This window comes from Macaca nemestrina, chromosome 1 (assembly GCF_043159975.1).
Source record: "Macaca nemestrina isolate mMacNem1 chromosome 1, mMacNem.hap1, whole genome shotgun sequence".
Classification (NCBI taxonomy): Eukaryota; Metazoa; Chordata; class Mammalia; order Primates; family Cercopithecidae; genus Macaca; species Macaca nemestrina.
In genome coordinates, this window is record NC_092125.1 from 166,358,179 (window position 1) to 166,364,458 (window position 6,280).

The 6,280-nt window shown below is 39.6% G+C and overlaps 1 non-coding gene across 1 annotated transcript; it reads left to right on the plus strand.

The window, feature by feature from the left end:
- The first annotated feature begins 241 nt into the window (after positions 1-241).
- Positions 242-367, plus strand: LOC112429617 (U4atac minor spliceosomal RNA). Its single transcript, XR_003021880.2, has one exon. It is a non-coding gene; the product is annotated as a U4atac minor spliceosomal RNA (small nuclear RNA).
- Positions 368-6,280: the final 5,913 nt, after the last annotated feature.

The following is a 6,280-nucleotide window of genomic DNA, read 5'->3' on the forward strand; positions in this document are numbered from 1 at the left end:
TTTTGTATTTTTAGTAGAGACAGGATTTCACCACGTTGGCCAGACTGTTCTCAAACTCCTCACCTCAGGTGACCTGCCTGCCTCAGCCTCCCAAAGTACTGGGATTACAGGTGTGAGCTACCGCATCCAGCCACAGAGGTAGATTCTAATCTGATCTGTGTCTTCTAATGCCCACTGTTCTCCCATTGCTTAATATCATCATGTGCTAGGCTGTTCTTGCATTGCTATAAAGAAATACCTAACTATCCTTTTCTTGGGGTTGCACTACTGTCTAATGAGTGCATAATGAGGGCGGTACTGCTAATGCCTATACAACGCACCTGCATCAACTAGAACTTTGCTTTACCTTGGTATGATTTTTGGAAAAATGAAAAACCTCTTTTCCATGAAATTGAAAACAAAAATGTTTTGAAAAGAAAAAAAAGAAATACCTCAGGCTGGGTAATTTATAAAGAAAGGAGGTTTAATTGGCTCACAGTTCTGCAGGGTGTACACGAGGCATGGCACTGGTAGCTGCTTTGCTTCTGGTGAAGCTTTGGGCTGCTTACAATCATGGTGGAAGGTGACGCGGGCGCAGGCATCTTACGCAGGGAGAGCGGAAGCAAGAGAGAGAGAGAGAGAAGGGAAAGGTGCCACACACTCTTAAACAACCAGCTCTCTTGAGAACTCACTTACTACCAAAGAGATGGTGCAAAGTCATTCCTGAGAGATCTGCCCCTGTGATCCAGTCACCTCCCACCAGGCCCCACCTCCACCCAATACTGGGGATTACAATTCAACACGACATTTGGTGGGGACAACATTCAGACTACATTACACCACTTCATGTTCTAGTGTAAATATATATTTTGCTAATGTTAAATCAAATGTATAATAGATCATTGGTTTGGACTGAGCTCCTGTACTAGGCCCAACAGACAAAACCAAAGTGGAGTCAGTCATGCTGAAGTTCTACACCAACCTGCCGAAACTAGGATCTTTATCTGACCTTTCAACAAACCAGGACACAGAGATAACAGCCAAATCCCTAAACAGGCCAGTTTTTGCCAGGATGATAAGAAAGTTCCTTAAATCAACCTCCTCTGCTCAGCTCATCAGAACACTCATTCTGTTTTATAGTATGAGGTGTTGCCCGATTCTAGAATTGCAAATAAAAGCCAATTAAAATTTTTTAAAAATATTTTTTAAATTCTTTATTCTTTTTAATAGTGATAGGGTCTCACTATATTGCCCAGGCTGGTCTCGAACTCCCAAGCTCAAGCAATCCTCCCACGTCAGTCTCCCAAAGTTTTAGAATTATAGGCATGAGCCACGGCACCTGACCTCAATTAAGATCTTTTGTTGTTGTTGTTGGTTTTGTTTTTTGAGATGGACTCTCACTCTGTCGCCCCAGCTGGAGTGCAATGGTGCGATATTGGTCTAATGCAACCTCCGCCTCCTAGGTTCAAGCGATTCTCCTGCCTCAGCCTCCTGAGTAGCTGGGATTACAGGCACATGCCACCATTCCCAGCTAATTTTTGTATTTTTAGTAGAGACAGGGTTTCAGCATGTTGGCCAGGCTGGTCTCGAACTCCTGACCTCAGGTGATCCACCTGCCTCAGCCTCCCAAAGTGCTGGAACTACAGGCGTAAGCCACAGCACTTGGCCCCAAATAAGATCTTAAAACTAAATTTGTTGTGATTTTGTCTTTTGACACTAAACATGATACCCAGTCTTGAAGTCATAGAGAAAAATGGCAACAGATTGACTACATACAACTTTAAAACTTTTGTTTGGCAAAGGAAAACATGGAGATAAAAAGATAACACACAGGCTGGGAAAACGTATTTAGAACATATATAACAGAAAAGATTTATGTTAAGCACTCCTGCAAATGACTAAGACTATAACCAACAACTCAGTAGAAAAATGACCAAAGAATATAACAAAGGTGAACCAAAAAATAAGAATTATAAAAAAGCAATAAACAAATAAAATATTCAACCTCATCTTCTGAAAAAATGCAAACAAGATGCCCATCAGGTTGGCAAACATTTTACATACTAATAATATTGGCATACTCTTTTTAGAGAAATAATTTGTTATACTTACCAAAATCTAATTTTTTTTTTTTTTTTTTTTTTGAGACAGGACTCCTGGGCTCAAGCAGTCCTCCCACTTCAGCCTCCCAAGTAGCTGGGATCACAGGAGCACACCACCACACCTGGCTGCAAAATGTAAGTGACTTTATCTTCCTTTCTTTCTCTTGACCCAGCAATTCCACATTTAGGTATCTGTCCCTGACAACCCAACACATAAAATTCTTATATGTGTATAAGCATATGTACAAGAGAAATTATTAAAGGAATAGGTATACTAGTGAAAAATTGGAAATAACCTAAATGTTCATTAATAGATTTAGTAAATATATTATTGAAATTTATTCTATAGATTATTAGGGCAATTGTTTAAAAGAATAAGGTAAAGCTATGTATAATGATACATGAAGATTTCTGAAACATATTGTCATGTTAAAAATAACATGCCATAGGACAATATCATATTTCACCATTTAAATAAAAATAGTGGGAAAAGCCCCATAACTTGTTGAGAGTCATTACCTTTGATGATGGGATAGAAGTGGGAAAAAAGGTGGGTGAATAGGAACCGTCACTTTTCACTCCATTTACATTGGTATTACTTTGATTTTTAAAAAATGTGTTTTCATGAATTACTGTGTAGTTTAGAAATATAAATGCTTTCCCTTTATTTTACTATTGTATTCTTTCTCTCTTGCTCTCCTTTAATAAAATTCTCAGGCAGGATGTGACAGAAAGAAAACAGTAACTTTTATTGACTTCCGTATCTCACACTTGTGTTCCAGTGTTTGGCTATTTATGATTTCCTTCCTGTGCTCTGACAGTCTCTAATTTTAGGTATGCCTTTATGGTTAGAAACAGCTTTTTGTTTTGTTTGAGTTTTTAAGCCAACAATCTCAGGAAAGAGCTATGCTTCTGTAACACTGTCGTTTAGGGGGTTTTTTTTTTTGGCCCCCATCTCATAAAACTAGCCCAGAATGCTTTTACTACCCCAGACAAAAATGGACCATTTAAGAATAGGTTCCTAATTTGTTGTTAAACGCTAATTATGAGAATTAGATAATAACTTGTATTCCTGAAAATAAGCATAATGGGAAAGCGTCTTCGGGAAATTGATGGGAATTCTGGATATAAAAGATGCAGTGTGGTTATCTTAAATTGAAAAGTGAAAATAGCAAAATGGCTAAGAAAGCCTTAACATAAAACATTAATTGGGGTTTAATGATGTAATCTTAGCAGTGGGAAAGACACATAATAACATTCTATCAAATCTTTGTTAGCCTTCCTTGTAATTTTGTCTTAACTATAGCATCGAAGAAAGTTGTGTACAATTCATTTTATGAATCAGAATCCATTTATTTTATATTGTTTTCATTCTTTTACCCAAGAGAGATTCGTAACTTGTTTTTAATCACTTCTTTGATTTTAAACCAATAGTGTCTGCCAACTGGGTAATATTTCCCATTAAAACATTATCTTCTATAATTGATATAATTGCTTCATAAAGAGATAAACCACAGCATAATTCCACAGTCTTTGGGTTTATAAAATCTAATTATGTTCACAACACAATATTTTATTCTTAGTGATCTTAAAAAGAACATAAACTTGAACAAAGCCCAGACATTTATGGTAAAGTAATTGGGAAAATCAAGTTAATTATTGCATATAGAACTGCCTCTATTAGCAGCCCCTGAGACAAAGCCCTTTTTGCAGTCATTAATCTGAGTATAGGAAGGTTTGGTTCTGGTCCCCTGAGCCTGCATTAACAGCCTGTGGCTGAAGTGCAGAGTAAGGTTCAGTCCTAAAGTACTGGCTTCTCAAGGTTTGTCCAGGACCCCAGTCTCCTAAGTACAGAAGAACAGAGCTCCTAGCCTCAGCTTTTCATGTTACTTCAGAGGCAAGTGTGGAGAAGAGAGAGGGAGAGGCAGAGGGTGCAGGTATGACCTCCAAGGTGTGTTTCAACAGGAGATTTGCTTTCATCCATTTTACATTTGAGGATTCTAGAACAGATTGCTTTTTTTTTTTTTTTTTTGAGATGGAGTCTCTCTCTGTCACCTAGGCTGGAGTGCAGTGGCACAATCTTGGCTCACTGCAACCTCCATCTTCCGGGTTCAAGCAATTCTCCTGCCTCAGTTTCCTGAGTATCTGGGATTACAGGCAGGCACTGCCATGCCCAGCTAATCTTTGTATTTTTAGTCGAGATTGGGTTTCACCATGTTGGCCAGGCGGCTCTCGAACTCGCGACCTCAAGTGATCTGCCTGCCTCAGACTTCCAAAGTGTTGGAATTACAGGCGTGAGCCACTGCGCCTAGCCAACAGATTGCATTTGGAGAAAGACAATCAATTGTTAAAATTTATTTTTGAAAACCTTTGCTCAATGCCATAGTCATGTGCTGTCTCTTTGTGAAAGGGAGAATGACTAAATATGTAAGAACTAGCCACTCAAGGGAACATACTGGAAGGCCAAACAGCAACCCACATTACCTGAGAACCACATCTTAAAAACTCAAAAGCCTCTCTTCAATACTATTTATAACTAAAAAGAAATCCTAATTTTAGTCTGGTTGCAGTGGTTCATACCTATAATTCCCAGTACTTTGAGAGGCCAAGGCGGGAGGATTGCTTGAGCCCAAGAGTTTGAGTCCAGGCCTGGGCAAAACGGTGAGACTCTGTCTCTACAAAAAATTTAAAATATAGCTGGGTATGGTGGTGTGCACTTGCTACCCAGGAGGCTGGGATAGGAGAATCGCTTGGGCCTGGGAGGTTGAGGCTGCAATGAGTCATGATTGTGCACCAGCCTGAGTGACAGAGCAATACCCTGTTTAAAAAAAAAAAATGAAAGAAATTCTAATTAAACACACACACACCTGCACGCACACAAAGCAAACACCCCTAAACTGTACTTGACTTGCACCTCCTTCTATTGTTTTTATGTTAGAAAAGGGAGGGAGAGGGAGAGAAAGATACTAGAACAGGAGGAAACGATATTCCTTAATCAGCATTAGTGTTGTCCAGAACTATGGCACTCCATTTTGCTTCAGCATTCTTAGGTATTAACCTGACTTTCTTTGTATTTCTCTTCCCTTCTTCCCTCTGATTGGTAACTTGAGAGGCTTTTTCTCTCTTCTTCCTTCCCCTTTACCCATACCAAGAAGCAGGACATGCCCCTTTAGGAATCAGCGACTTAAAAGATTGTGAGACTCAGAGAAAGAAAGTTAATAATAGGCCCAAGAGCTAGCTAGAAAGATGAAAAGGTATGCACTTGTCCTCAGAATCTGCAGAAAATTCTGGCTTAAGAAAGTAAAGATGGGAGGTGGGGTGTGGTTAGGGTGGGAGATAATCATGGGCAAGTTGTACAGGAGGCAAAGAAGTAAAGATATTAGCCACTCAAGACTTTCTCTATAGAAGGATTTGTCAGTGGCAAGCTGGCTCCTACCTGGGACTCAGATGAACGTCAGTATCACTTCTTGGGAATGATCTTTCCTGACCACCTGGTGTAAAGTGGCCACCGAGTTGCTATCCACCACATTTTCCCATTTTACCTCTCTACACAGCACTTATTATCTGACATTTTCCTCTTTTTTTCTGCCTCTCTCCACCCCCTACCTCTGGCCTCTTCCCCACTAAAATGTAAGCTCCTTGGGGGCAATGACTTGTCCTAATTTACTGTCTGTCTCTTCCCCCTAGAATATAAGCCCCAAGACTGCAGGGATTGACTCGTTTTGTTAAATCCATATCCTTCAAAGGGTGTTGCACATATAACAGTGAGGGCATTCAATAGTTCAACGAATCCTTCTTTAATAAAAGATTTATAGAACGAAATCTTTTCTCCCCTGCGAAGGTTGCATTGTGATAAAGCAGCTTAAATTTTTCCCCCGAGTTGGGACAAAGGCAGGTACATTGTTCCCATTGCAGGTATAGCCTCAATTTCTAGTCCATTGGGACCAACAAGGGCTAATGGCAAAGATAGAATCAGAAGTGTATCTTTTGTGCTGAATAGTGATGTGGGTTAAGACACCACAGAATGAGAAAGCAGCTTCCTTCCCACTCTAGGGGGCGAGAAGGAGGCACTCGCTGCAGTGGAAACATTTGCAGATCAAATAATGCTGTAATCCTTTAAGCTTGATAAAAGCTTTTTTTCATGTGTGATAGATTACAATTATAGTGAAATGTACTATAAAAATATTCTTCACATGTTA